This window comes from Suncus etruscus, chromosome 3, assembly GCF_024139225.1.
Source record: "Suncus etruscus isolate mSunEtr1 chromosome 3, mSunEtr1.pri.cur, whole genome shotgun sequence".
In the NCBI taxonomy this organism is placed as follows: Eukaryota; Metazoa; Chordata; class Mammalia; order Eulipotyphla; family Soricidae; genus Suncus; species Suncus etruscus.
In genome coordinates, this window is record NC_064850.1 from 162,889,952 (window position 1) to 162,905,818 (window position 15,867).

The following is a 15,867-nucleotide window of genomic DNA, read 5'->3' on the forward strand; positions in this document are numbered from 1 at the left end:
GTGAAAACAAAAAATTTATTTTGGTTTATTGTGATGAGTCACATTTTAGGAGTACTATAATCTAGTCATATGGTCGAAGAACAAGTCAATATTCATATTTACAAATAAGATAATTTATCATTTTACCTGATTCTCAAACTTTTACACTTTCACATTCATCCCTCAAATAAACCTACTAGGGAGATTTTACATTAATACACATTAATGTTGGGGCCAGAGAAGTGGCTCGAGTAGTAGGGCGTTTGCCTTGCACGTGCTGACCTAGGGCAGACCATGGTTCGATCCCCGGCATCCCATAGGATCCCCCCAGCCAGGAGCGATTTCTGAGTGCATAGCCAGGAGCATCACCTGGTGTGGCCCAAAAACGAAAAAAAATGTCAACATAGTAAACATTAATTTTCAATTATTGCTCCTGCTACAGAGGAAAGAATTATGATATGTGAATGGGAGGCATATTCCTGATTTCATAGTTTGAGGAATCCCATAGCAGGAGGCTAAGTCATTATTAAATTTTAACACAATATATGTTTTTTATAAGATTTAAGCTTAGACATATATCAATGATAACTTTATTTTACATTTTAATATTGCTCAACACAAAGTACAAATTGTCAGTCTGAGAAAAGGGGAAGACAATTAATTGCATTAAGGTAACTCATCTTGATTAAACTTATATGGACTGTAGCTATGAGGTTAGCTTCTGTATATTGTCTTGTGAGGAATCACTTTTGCAGAATAGAGGAGTGCTTAGTACATTAACTGTCTGAGAATTGTATAATTTTTATGTTAATGGAAATAAGTATTTAAAGACTGAAAAGGGCCAATCTGAGGTTGCTTTTTACTGTACCATTAATATTCTTGAAGCCCTGCCAGGTTTCCCAAACCACATAATATAGATGCTATTGCCTTCAATGGTATAGCTTGCTTTTAAAAAGTTTCTCTGAAGCGGTTTTGTTAACAGCTCATAAAAAGAATTTGTAAAAATCTTTATTTTTACAATATTTCTATTAATAAAATCTAGAATAATGAGAGGATTATGTAACCTGAGTGAGTGACAGTACTGGAGTAAGGTGTCTTCCGTGCATGCTGCCAAATCCTGAGTCTCTCTTGGTACCACATATAAGCACCTCCAGGTGATCCCTGAATACAGAACCAGAAGTAGTCTCTGAGTGGTGCACAGATGGGTGCTACTCAAATACAGAAAGCAATGAAAGACATTTAGTAAGCTATTGGAATATTTTGTTCACTAGTGTAATACAAATACCTAAAGTTTTAGTAAAATATTTTCTTACTTGCAGGCTTACTCAACATTATTCATTAAAATATTTAATTCATATCTTGAAATTAGTTGATATAAGTAACTATTTTGCAAATCCTTTAAGTTTTTCTTAGCTTGCTAACCTTTTCTTGCTTAAGTATATTTTCTAAACATGAGTACTTTTTTATTACTCAAAAGCAGGTGTCAAAAACTTGGATTTTTGATTTCAAATCAACTTGTCAAAGTAAAATGTAGTATAATTCCATCTCCTTTCATCATCCTAACTGAAAGTGTTCAAGAACTGTTAACCAGAGGAATAGTAAAAGTAGGGGCTGGAAATATAGTACAGCAGTTAGGGTGCTTGCTTTGCATGTGGCTGACATATGTTCCGTACTCTTCAATTCATATGGTCTTGAGCTTACCAGGAGTGATCCCTGAATACAGAGCAAAGTGTTCATCTGCGTTTGTCCTTTTTTTAACAGTGTTCATATAGTATTATTTAAGTAGCATTCAAATTCTTTTATAGGGTCACACTCTGTGATACTAGAGTGAAGAGAGCCCATTCCAAGCAGTTCTTGGATAAGGAGGTGCTCAGGGGTCACTAGGGTCATACCTAGCCCCTGGGAGGAGGCAACATGTGATGCCAGAGAGAAAAGAGAACCATATTCATGCCTTGCATGTGGTCCACTATTTAACCTATATCCCTGGTTTTATATTCAGCTTTTTTTTAATGAGAGCACATTTGGGAAAAATTATTAAAAACTAATCTTTTACTATTTCTTAAAATATTTTCATATATAGATAATATATAGGTAGGTTCACTAAACTAAGAAGAATAGTAGAAAGATATTTTAAGGAGTGCAATGAGCCATTATCCAATTGAATTCTCTTTCCCTTAGCTCCAGATCATGCCTTTCAGTTACTGAATTTAAAGGTCAAAATTGGTTATTCACCCAGGAAAAAGAAGAAACATTTCTTATACAAATAAAAAAAACATTTTCCTTTCCAATTAGTGTTAGATCCAGAATACCTGTCACTTTTTTTTAATTGCTAGAAAACATGATGAGGCTATCATTCAGAATAACTTCACCATCATTTATGAGACTGATTGTTTTCCAGCCATGCTCATAATACCTAAATCAATAATTAACATTAAATGGGTAAAAAAAAATATTCTAAATATAAGATGTAGGTGACTCTGGACTCCCAAATATATGTCAGCTTAATCTAGGATTCCACAGTCTTCAAAGTAAATAATAGCTAAGAAAAAAGATGAAATACTTCTTTAAGATTTACAAGTCAGGTAAATCTAGAAATGATCATTTTTCTTTGCTTGATAGAAATTTAGAGCCTAAGCTTGCTTTTATCAAAATCCTTAGTAAGTCAAAGGTTAAACCCATTATGTTATAATATAGTCTTTATAGCCATAGTCAAAGAATTTTTGAGAGCAAGTCTAAAACAAAACTGAAAAGCTACACCAAGTCACTTCAACAGAGCTCATTTGTTCTTTAATAGGAGCAGTTAGAGGAAAACTATTCCTTGACATCTTTGGCACTGCTCTTACATTCTTAGAACAATGGCCAGAAATAAGTGAACTATGAAATATGTCCTTTCTCCCATGAACTGTAAGTTGAGGGCCATTTACTATTCAGCATGGGATGTCTTTCTGTGCTGTGGCTTATGATGTATCCATTCTTTGCCACGGAGAACTAAGATCTCCAGATCAATACCTTAAATGGAATACTAAGGCCTTCCTATCCCTGTTCTCTTTGTGTACGTGTGTGTATCTCTGTGTGTATAAAAAGGGAGAGAAAGCACTTAAGAAATATTCTGAGGGGTGGAGATATCTTCTGATGTATCACTGTCCAATTTAAATGCAAATCAAATGTGTAATTTTGGTTTTTCTAGTGATTACATTAAAAAGATAAAGATAAAATTAAATATATTTTATTTAACCCGACTTATCAAAAATATTCTCACTTCAACATGTATGGGACACAAATCTTATTACTGAGATATTATATACTCCTTTCTACACTCCTTTCTATATGGTGTGATGTCTTTTAAAATCATTTTTGTTTGTCCACAGAATATCACACAGCGAGGTCTAAAACATGAGTCCCTTTCAGCACAGTATCCCATTTTATTGTTTCTTTGTTTTGAATTATACCCAGTGGTGCTCAGGAGTTTCTCCTGACTGCACTCAGGAAACACTGTTTCTCCTTCTGATGCTTGGGGGATCATATGGGATGCCAGTGATTGAACCCAGGTTGGCCTTATGTAATGCAAGCCCCTTACCTGCTGTAATACTGCTCCAGCCCTAATATCTTATTTTAAGTGACTTGCTCCTGATAGAGAAGCTCTCAACTTGAATTTCTCTCTAAGTTTCAAGATATACACACTGATGAACATCTGAGTTTTAATCACCTATTGGCATTTCCTTCTACAACAAAATATTTCCTCTCTCTGGTGCTTTCTGAAGCATCATATATACCTGGTTTCTTGCACATTAACGAATTACTGTATTTAATGTTGTCAGAGCTGCTGACTCATTGCCCATGAATGCCCCTGCAGCTCATGGCGACTGTTTGACAGAATGCCAGTAAGACTGCCTACAGCTTCTGAAAAGCTGACCTTGTAACAACATCCACATTCTTTTGGTTGGTTTGCTGACATATTCTCAACTCAAAAACCTGTTTTCAAAACAGAAGTATAATGAAGTATTGAGCTTTAAAAGCAATTGTATTTCATTTTATTAAGTAATCTAGTGAGTGAGAGAGGGTAAACCAGCCAGGAAATGAGGGTACAGAGGGAGTCATCTTAGAAGTTGACATTTGAGCTGCAGTCACATTATTCATGGGGACAGTGTTCTAAGGCAGCATGGACATCAAAATAAAACAAAGCTGTCTTGGGATTTTTTAAAAAACTTTCTCAAGAGCTTTTATTATTACAGAACTGTTTGAAATTTTCTAACATATTACTATTACTAACATATTCCTGACCTATTTGAAAATTGAAAAGTTATTAAAAAGTTACTCCAGTCTCCACCCTAAAAATGTTTTCTTCAATTTTTTTTCTGTCTAAAGGGATATAAGATATTCTTCATTGATTAAAAATACTAAGCTACTACTAAATACTTAATATAGTTATCAAGTTAACCAGTAACTTTTTTATTCTGATTCAACTAGTAAATAAGACTGTGTTTCAGATTATAGACTTCCAGGCAGGAATGTTTGGGGTCCTATGCTCATTAAGAATAAAATTACCAAGTGATTCATGTATCACATGTAACAGCCAGTCTGATTTTAGTGAGTTGCATGCAGAATGAGTATGCTCAGCTAGTTGTTTTGACACGCTCTAAGCACTAGAGGGAGATAACGGTTCCTCTCTCCCCTTTGTTCTTCCCCATGGGGCCACATTGAGTGCTTGTAGAGATGAATGAAAGGTAAAAGTTCATTAGTCCATGACATGAAAGGGAAGTGAGATTAGATCTCTAGAGAAATCCAATTTGGGGTGACATGCAAACCTTGAAGCACACTGTTTCTCCTATCCAGCTGGAGGCAACATTTTAAAATGTAAGATTTCATGTAAAAGTCTGGGTTTCTACCCCGACACGAAAGAAGAAAAATGTAGTCACTATCTTCATTGCACAGCTGCAGAAAGCTGATTTCTTTAAAACTGGGTACACAGTGTTATGATTTTTTTCTCATGCTACCACTCTTTTTTTTTCCAACACTGAGATCAAATGTTAAATGTCACAGTGAAGTTTTCATCATTGTTTTCTTAAGAATTATTTTTATAATAATAATTTTTATTTTGACCAAAGTGGATTACATATCTTTCACAGTAATATTTTAGGTACATAGTGACATTGAGTCAGGGGAATTCCCACCACCAAAGTTGTCCTTCCTTCATCACCATTCCTAGCATACATCCCATATACCCCTCCCTTATACCCCGGGGCTTCTAGTATAAGTGGTCCCCTCGGTGTCTAGCTTGTTGTAGATTGGGTATCGATTCTGTTGTCATTGGCTTTGGATTTGGTGTTTAAGTCTGATCATTTTTTATTACTACTTGGTGATCATAATACTGTTTGGTCTTGGTACCTTCCAAGAGCTATTTTGTTTTGCCTTTTCATTGTTGTTCTCAAGTCACTATCAAAAGTGGAAAAATTACAGCAGAACAAGTGAATTTAATAACTTCAAAAAATGTAAAAGAGGTTATTTCTCTCCTTAGTTTAAAAAATAAACAGGAAAAATATACAGGGACTTTGCTTGAATTTTTCTACATTCACTTTGAGTTTCTTCCAGATTCCTGTCTCTGAGTACAATGTCTATATAAGCCTGTGAACACACATAGATAAACATAACTTTCTAGCATGGCAAATGCTCCCTTTCTCCTGATTTTTCTTTGGTTTCTATTTTCTTGAATTTTGTTTAGTATACAATATGGTAAAATTAAAATCACAAGGACTGAGATTAAGACTAGAGTAAAAGTTCTAAGAAGATATTCTCAAATATTGCTTTGGTTTTAGGTCAAAGATTCTCAGATCTAGCTTTATGGCCATGCCAGTAATGTCCAGATCCCACACATGACTGTAGCAGGCAGCAGATAAGAGATTGAAATAAAATTGGTGCCAGGCATGTGGCCCAAGTGCCTTTGTAGTCCTTGAAAAGAACTGGGAAAGACTCCATCAAAGTAAAAAATTTAATAAAAAGAAATGTTGGCCAGGAAAGATAGTACAGAAGGCAAGCTGCTTCTCCTGCATGCAGTTGAACTGGGTTTGAGTCCCAGCACCCCACATAGTCCCCTGAGTAATTCAGGCCACATCCCAGTGTGGCCCTCCCAATAAAAAAAGAAAAATAATTTAAATATGCTCTTACTTGACACCACTACTCTAACTACCAAGAATATCTCTCGTGGCTTACTACACCAGGATTTCTAGAATAAAAAAGGGCAAAATACCTATTTTTGAACTCAACCTACTAGAGGGACAAAAATATCTGCATGTGCTTATTAGCTGCAGAGGAAGCACAGCGCTAAGGCTGCATTGGTCTAATATAAACAAACCCCAACAAACAGCTGATACTCCAATTTATTCACACATTGCTTCTTGGTTTTTAAAAGAAGCAGCAATATTATGTTGGAAATCACAGGGAGCATTTGTTATTTTTCTTTTGTATCAGGCACCCTATAGAGGGGTCCTTAAATCTTGGAACAATTCTATAAAGGAGGAACTGTTATTATTATCTGGGCATATAGAATAAGGATTTTGGAATGGTTAAGTAGCTCTCCTTAATTCACATTTATTAAAGCAGTAATGAGGTGATATCCCTTCATCTAACCACCTTAAAGATTCCCTTCCTCTTGTAACAATTATTCTTAAAGTGAAGTCCCTGTGATTGTGTGGACCTTGGTACTAATGATTTAAAAGTAATAATGAGCAGACTGGAAGAGAAGAGCACAGTGGGGAAGCAGCTTGTTTTCTTTCCAAGTGGTAAACTGTGGTCAAGCCCCAACATTCCATATGGGCTCCTATCCTCTCTAGGAGTGACTCTTGAACACAAAACTAGGAGTTCACTCTAAGCACCAAAAACAAAAAAGAAGAAAGAAAAATTATGATGGTTAAAATTATATTATGATAAAGAGAAAGTAAGGAGAACTTAAACAGAAAGTAAGGAAGCAAACATCATCAGCAATAACAGTCTTATTGAATCTTAAAACTCTAATATATGCATCACTAATACTCTAAGAAAATGCATATGCATAAAGTACTGTTGGCACATATTGAGGGACTCTATCATCTAGTATCTAGGAGTGAAAACTGAACTAGCCTTCTTTCTTGGACAGCATGATTTCTTGAAAGAATAATTGGCACACAAACTAATTATTCAGACAGGATATTTGACAAATATTTTCTTGGATGAAATTAACCTGTCACTTTAGAGAAAATTAACATTTTTTCTAAAAATAATAACATTCACGTTTTGAAGTGAAAAATAAAATGTTGGAAAACTTTTTCTCCCTCTAATCCTTTCTTCCTTTATTTGGTCATTTTTTTATATATTTGTTTTGATCTTTGGATAAAATCAAGCAGACATTTGCATCACAGGCTATTATTAATCTAATGTTTCCAAAGAATGCCATGAGGAGCATAATAGCTTCCCAATACTTAAAAGATTTTCCTGATGAGATTGATAGTGCTATAAACAAATATAATTTCTTATTTTTTGTCCCCCAATTCACAATACATACCAGGCAAAGGGCCTGGGTTGAGGTGTATCTGGGGTGCATTTATTGTACCTCCTCTTTCTATACAGTCAGTGTAAAGAACACAGCCTGTGGTAAGAATTGGGAGGCCTTATCTTTTCTTTTCTTTTTTAATAAATAAATATATATACATACATATATATATAAAATCCTTCGCCAGTGTAATATTCCCATGACCAATATCCCAAGTGTCCTTGGGAGGGGAGGAAGAATAACTTCTTATTAATGAAAAAAATTTGAATATCTGCAGCTCTCTCTGAATCAATGCTCATTTTCATAAGAAATACTGTTCCATTAAAAGTGAGAAGATAGGGGCTGGAGAAACAGCACAGTGGCATTTTCCTTGCAAGCAGCCGGCCCAGGACCTAAGGTGGTTGGTTCAAATCCCGGCATCCCATATGGTCCCCCGTACCTGCCAGGAGCTATTTATGAGCAGATAGCCAGGAGTAACCCCTGAGCACCACCGGGTGTTGCCCAAAAACCAAAAATAAAAAAAAAAGTGAGAAGATATATGCATACTATAATGAGTTTATTATTAATTGTAAATAATAATTTAAACTTTTTAACTTCTAATTGGAAGAGAAGTAAAATTTTGGGGTTTTATACAATAAAAATATTGAGAACCTATAATGTAAAATATAATGGCATTTTAAACTCTCAGATGTCATTGCAATTTACTGAGTCTCACTTAAATGTTTTATCTTTTATCCCAATCTCTTTAAAAAAGACTCTTGTTCCCTCTCAGTCTGATAAAAATTATGTCAGATTCTCAGTAATTCTCAGCTACTAAATTCTAAGGTCATTGATTCAAGGCCAGCAGTCAGAAGTGCACCATTGAAAAGAAAACCTGAACATTTAGTCCCAGAATTAGATCTTTCTGTCTCTTTATGATTTCCAGGAAAAACGTTCCTTTGTCAACAGAGATTGTCATCCATAGGTTGCACATAATTTTTTTCTGCTTAATCAAATTATATTCTACAAGCAAAAAAAATACATATTGAAGAATCTGGCTTTTATGTTAGAGTTTGTTGCTAAAATTTCACTCTGATATGTTTGTATAGCTGCTTCATTGTAATAATAACTTGACTCTTAGGTTCTATGCATAAAACATCACTTATGTAAGTGAAAAAGGTTTTAGAGAAATAAAGTTGGTAGGAATGGTTTGGACTACAGCCACTGGTACTTAAGACTTATTCCTGACTGTACTTATATGACTCCTCGTGGTAATCAGTGGATCATATATGGTGCTAATCTGGTTTGAATTTCCAGCACCATATATGGTCCACTGATTATCACTAGGAGTCATTTAAGTACAGAGTCAGGAATAAGTCTAAAATATCCATATATATATATATATGTACATATATATGTATATATGTATGTATATACATACACATATATGTATATATATATCCATTATAAAACTATATCCATTATATTTTACTTTTCTCCCTCTAACCCTTTCTTACTTTATTTGGTTATTTTTTTCTTATATATTTGTTTTGATCTTTGGACAAAATCAAGCAGACATTTACATCACAGGCTGTTATTAATCTAATAAGTTTCCAAACAAAATTTGAGCAAACTATTGATGGTCATATATTACTGAAGAGACTTCAGTAGAATCTAATATAGCTGTATATAACTAATTTTAAAAAATGAATTGTTGGAGTAAGAGAGATAGTACAGGGGTTAGTGTGTGTGTGTGCATGAGTTGATCTCAGATCTACCCTTAGCACCGTGTGGTCCTTCAGAAATCTTGGGATGCAGCCCAAGGACCAGAGGCAGCTCTTGGCTGGATCAGGTAATTCCAGGCCCTTCAGGATCTGAATAGCACTTTATCCTGCAGCATTATCACACAGAACCATGGGCCTGGTTGTCTGAGAATCTTCAGTACTGCTTAGAAACCAAAGCCTAAAAAAATTAATCTTACAATCTGAGACTAATGTGTGGTGCTTGTCTTTATTGCTGTCGTGCTCACTGGATATTTTATTTGATATTTCTTTTTGTACTGTTGTGGTGTTTCAATTACCTTTTTCCTGTTCTCTCTCAAACTGAGGTTGAAAGCCTCTAGAAGGACTCTGCCCATTTTCAGCTTATTTAATTTTTTACCCCATTCTATTGCTTTTCTTTCCTTCAAACAAAACCACATAATTCGAACTATCTAGCTCCTCCTCTCAAATAGAGGGGGAAACAAGGGAGGGTACCAGGGCCAAACAGATATATGATCACTAGTAGTAAGCTAGACACAGAGGGGACCACTTACTCTAGCAGCCCGGGGGGTGAGGATGGGGACTCTGGGTTGCAGGAAGGGAATGGGGGTGGAAGGAGGACAAATTTGGTGGTGGCAATTCCCCTAATTCAATGATAATATATACCTAAAATACTACTGTGAAAGATATGTAAGTCAATATGGTCAAAATAAAAATTAAAAAAATTTAATCTTAAAAGTAAATTTTGTCCCATTTTTATTTAACCCTTAAAGCTCAATTTAAATTTTTTTTGTCAGATTTGGCAGGGAGCTTACATTCCAGAGGTAAAAGTGTGAACTTGAATAAAACATCTTTTTCCTTGGCCAACAAAATATGTTATCTTTCTGCTTTATTTGGCATTAACTTAAACACGGACGTGTTAATGTTAAAATGTTAATGTTAACATGTTAAAATGTTAATAAATTGTTCTTTTTCTTCCATTTTAGTTGCATACTATTCTACTTAATTCATAAAAGATTCCTACATACAAAAACTTGAATCCCTTGTATGTAGTGATTGTGCAAATAATTGAGACACTCTTTGGTTCTACAATTGTATTTTTAAAATGTATACATAAATGACATAGTAACTTCATTTTGAAGAGTATTTTTAAAAAACAGTTTTTTTTTGCTATTTGGAATATGGATTCTCATATTAGAGATGTTTTAAAATAAAACAAGCAAACTATAAAGTAAAATTATCTACTGATTACTCTAATATGTAATAGCATTTACATAAGTAAAAAATAGTTGTCTTGGATGTTCCATATGTTCATATATTTTGTCATGTAACTAATATTTTTTAAAACTCTGTAACCATAAAAGAGAATGTATTTATCTTGAAAATATGTGGACTACTAATAATAAGTAAAAATAAGTAAAAATTTTTAATTACATGTAATTTTATTAGTTTATGACCTTATCATCTTACTAAAAATTATGTGTTATTCTTTTTTTTGTTTGTTTGTTTTTCGGGCCACACCCGTTTTATTCTTGGGGTTATTCTTGGCTAAGCGCTCAGAAATTGCCCCTGGCTTGGGGGGACCATATGGGACACTAGGGGATCGAACCGCGGTCCTTCTTTGGCTAGCGCTTGCAAGGCAGACACCTTACCTCTAGCACCACCTCGCCGGCCCCATATGTGTGTTATTCTTAATGGTGAAAAATTGAAAGCATTTTCATTGAGGTCAGACACAGGCATTGATGTCCATTTTCTTCACTCTTAATCAATAGAATATTAGAAGTCCTAGCAACAGCAATAAGGCAAGTGAAGGAAGCCAAAGGCATCTAAATCAGAAAAGAGGAAGTAAAACAATCTATATGCAGATGACATGATGATATACATTAAAGACCATAAACAATATACTAAAAAGCTCTTAGAAACTATAAGCATATATAACGAAGTGGACAGCAACAAAGCCTTACACAAGAATAAGTTGCATTCTTATACAAATCAGATTATACAAATGCACTCCTTTATACAAATGTATTTCTTTATACAAAGTCAGAAGAGAAAGAGATCAAAGAGTCTGCCCCATTTAAAATAGTGTCAAAAACTATCAGTACCTAGAAATCAATTTTTAAAAAGAGGTAAGAGACCTGCATTACAAAAACTCCAACACTTAGGAAATTGAAGAAGAGGGGCTGGGGAGAGAGCACAGTGGTAGGGCATGCAGCCAACCTGGGAGAGACCCAGTTTGATTCTCAGCATCCCATATGGTCTCCCAGCCTACCAGGGGAGATTCCTGAGTACAAAGCCAGGAGTGAACCCTGAGCCCCACTAGGAGTAGCCCAGAAATCAATCAATCAATCAATCAATCAATAGATAAAGTTAAAAAAAAAAGAAAAAAATTGAAGACCTAAGGAAATGGAAAAACATTCCAAGCTCCTTAATCAATCAGAAGGCTCGATGTTATAAGATGATTATCTTACCTAAACTACTATATATAGATATAAATACATATTTAATGCAATCATTATCCAAATTAAGACAACATTCTTCAAGGACTCAGAACAGTCATTATAAAATGAATAGTCAAAACCATACTGAAAATCTAGAAACTGAGGAGGCATCTCAATATCTAACTTGAAGCTGCACTGCAAAGCCATAGTGATCAAAACAATATGATATTGGATCAAAGACAGACTTTCTGATCAATGGGTCAGAATAGACTTTCCAATGACAACTCCTCAGGTATAATTTTTGACAAAGGAGCCAAGAACATGAAATGAAATAAAGACAGCTTCTTCAACAAACGTTTTAAGGACAATCAAATAACTACATGTAATTTATCCAAATTAAATTATCCAAATTAAGTTATCCAAGATAACTAAATTACAGATGGCTCCATATTTCAGACCTTACACAAAAATCAACTCAAAGTGGATCAAAGGCCTTGAGATCAAACCTGAAAGTACATTGAAGAAAACATGGGCAAAATGCTCCAAGACCTAAACCTCAAGGAGTTTGCCAATGATATGATGCCAATGACAAAAACTACAGAAACAAATCTGAACAAATGGAACTACATTAAACTAAAAACTTTCTTTATTGCAAAAGAAACATAAACTACTATTAAAAGACAGCTGACTGAATGGGAGAAAATATTTGCATTCAACATATCAGATAAAGGGCTGATACCTAGAATATAAAAAACTCAGAAAGATTAAACTTCTAAAACCTCAAAAGCCCATTAAAAATGGGGAGATAAAATAAATAGACCCCTTTGTGAGGAAAACCAGCAAGTGGCCAGGAGCACATGAAAAACTGCTCATTATCATTTATCATTAGAATAATATCAATCAAGATGACAATGACATATTATCTTACACCAGTAAGGATGGCACATATCAAAATACCGGGAACAATCTGTTTTTGTGAGAATGTGGTGAAATGTGGGAATGTTGTCAGAATCCCTATGGAAAACAGAAGAGAGGATTTTCAGTAAATTCAGAATAGAGCTGCCAGATGGCTCAGCAATTCCACTTTGGGGTATATATTCCCAGGACAGAAAAATATTCATTCAAAATGATGTATTCACACCATAATTCATCTTTCAGTATTCAGTATAATAGCTAAGAATTGGAATCATCCTAGATGTTCAACAACAAATGAGTGGATCATGAAGATGTGGTACATATATATAATGAAATATCCTATATTTTTAAGGAATTATGCAATCATGAAATTCATTGAAACATGGATGGAACTGAAAGATATCTTGTTAAATGAAGTAAGACAGGAGTAATGTATAAATACAGGATGATATCACTTAGATGTAGTATTTAAAATCATTTTATGAGAGAATGCAATGGTATAAATGGAAGTTGGTTCGAACAGTCTTGACTACAGAGTATATTGAGAAGGAAAGAAATAGAGTGGATAGTAGAAAGACAGATGTGAAATAAAAATGGATGGGGTAAAGTGGACTCAGATTCATTGGTGGTGTTAAAGAAGAACAGAAATAAATATCCAAGCCATGGACTCAACAATGTTGAAACTATGAGTCCCAAATTTTCACAATCAAACTTAAACAGGTCCCTGTTATGATGGTTGGCTGAGACTGGGGGAGATACGGAATAGACTCTGGGAACACTGGTGGAGAAAGATTGACACTGTTGATGGAACTGGTGCTGAAACATTATTTGTCTAAAACTTAACTATGAATAACTTTGTAAATTACAATGCTTTAGCTAAAAATTTTAATAAAGATTGTGTGTTTATTGATGTTTGCAAATATATATATGAACATATATTTATATAATTGTAGGCATCTACATATATCTATATAAAATCTGCAGTGATGTGTAAGGATTTTTTCTAGATAGTAGAATGTGGATACCAGTCAATCCTTTTTATCAACTATAGTAATTTTCACAGATCTGAAAATAATTCAGAATTATTTTTGAAAAAATTATGTCCAGATATGTATAGCTCCTTTCTTATTATTTTGCATTTTTTATTTTGTAGAAGATAAAAACATGAATACTTAAATGAGTTTTCAGTGACTGCACTTTCCTAGGAGGATAACCGTCCAGGTGCAATGTAAATCATGCAGGACCTGAGGGGCAGGACTGGGGAGGAAATGTGTTTTTGAAGTGCAAATATCATCTGAATAAACAGCTGCCATAACTTAGAGTAAAATGCTACAGATCCAAAGCAGTCCCTTTAAGACCAAAATATAAAACTAAGGTATGATACATAGAACTGAGAACTTTAAGCCCCCTGTTCCTTCTCAGCCATTTTAAAAACAGTTGACTGAATACCCTACTGAAATGTTGACATCTTTTTATTTGGGAGTTGCCTCTAGCATTATGGCATAAAAATTTTTGCTGTCATTTCTGAATGCATATGTTTATTCTTCTGAAAGCTATTTTGTCCAAATATTGTTTTTTAGCTGCTTTATGTGACTTTAACCTAAATGATGTATGATTATTTTTATCTCTAAACATGGATGAAATTTCAAGGGTAAAACTGAGTATCTACTTGTTCCAATACCCTTCTTGTTTTGTGTTATAGGGAACATTAAAGTAGTTGATTGAGGAGTACAGGTGAGCAGTAACTACTTTTTCCCTATGGGAACCTGGATTTTTACAACTTGAGCAAAATTCATGCTTCTGAGACTATTGGACTACATTAGATGGAAAGAAATTATAAAGACATAACTCCCCTAAAGTGAGATAAATTTCACTGAGTATTTAACTAAAGACCTAAACATCTTCACAAAAAAGCAGTTGGTTACATTGCTGAGAAAGAACTGTAGCTAGACTCAAAGTTTGGTTGACACCCAGGATCCCCCATTGGAACGCTTCTTCAACCTGTATTTTTGATTCTTAGTCATGAGGCCACAGGGAATCTGAAAAACTAAACTTTCCTGGTACCCCAGTAGCTGTCCTAATAACCTAAAGTAACAATCTGTACCCTTACAAGGAAATATGAGCAGAGGTATAAGACCTCCCTGGCTTTTAAACTGAACTCTATCAACCAACATGAACATGAAAAACTAATCACCTTGTGTCTGCAGTGGTTCTTTATTTAGGGAAACAGCCACAATCCCAAACCTATTAAACTCTAAGTTCCTAAATGCTTTTCGATAAAAGTAATAAAGGGAAGAAGGAAAATAGGGTGAGATTAGAAAAAGAATGACCCTAAGGGAATTCTAGATACGAAATGTCAGGAATGGTACTAGGATAAGCAGTCAAGATATATAAAAGATAAATTTTTCAAACTTCACTCTTCACCAGCCCCTTTTCTTACTGGCTTGCATATCTTAAAACCAAATGCATAGTGTTCTCCTACCCCATAGCTAAAAACATATGAAAAAAGATTTTTCTCCTTTGCTAGGCTTTCTACTTTAGGAAATCCCAGTTCCTACTTTCCCTGATTTTTCTTCCTTTCCTCAAATAAAGTTTCTATTGAATTTCGTCTCCAGCCCTATTCTTTCAGTCTACACTGCTTGAGGACAAGAATCAAAGTTTGCTAGAACACTTTGATCTTCTTAGGCCAATAATCTGATAAAAAAAATTCTGAATAAATTGATACCCAACTATAGAAATTGCTATTTGTTGATTCCACAATCATATTCTCATATGTTCAGTGAAGATTGCTATACATAAGGAAAGCTGATTTACGAAGGATGATGATGAAATAAATAAGGTATTTCCTGCCCTGAAGTTCCCCAGAAGAAAAGATTCCTGGGAGTAACATGGCCTTTGGTAACAGGAGCTGTATGAGCAAATCAAAGGATTTTGTGAAAAGACTAAGATTTCACCACCACAAAGGACCAAACCTCAGTTTAAACTGATACCATGAATAAACGGATATTACCTTTCTAGATGTCTATTTTTATATGCTCTAAGTTGATCGTTTCTTTTATTAAAACAAAACTTGCCCCTTACTATTTCTATATAGCCTCTGAATTCAAAACATGGAACCATAATTCACAATACTAAGTATGACTAAAACCAGTCAAATTTTTAGTCTCTAATTTTTCAGAAATCTAGTAAAAGTGACAGTAATTTTATTGTATTCCATGACATTAATTTTTCTTTTTTTTTTCTTTTTTTTGGGGGGTGGGTTTTGGGCCAC

At 34.4% G+C, this 15,867-nt stretch overlaps 1 protein-coding gene and 1 non-coding gene across 6 annotated transcripts in view; one reads left to right on the forward strand and one right to left on the reverse strand.

The window, feature by feature from the left end:
• DTNA (dystrobrevin alpha) overlaps positions 1–15,867 on the forward strand; it is a 376,270-nt gene that overhangs the window by 150,471 nt on the left and 209,932 nt on the right. The gene's annotated exons all lie outside the window — the stretch shown is intronic.
• LOC126005074 (small nucleolar RNA SNORA51) lies at positions 7,487–7,619 on the reverse strand. The gene has a single exon (XR_007494255.1). It is a non-coding gene; the product is annotated as a small nucleolar RNA SNORA51 (small nucleolar RNA).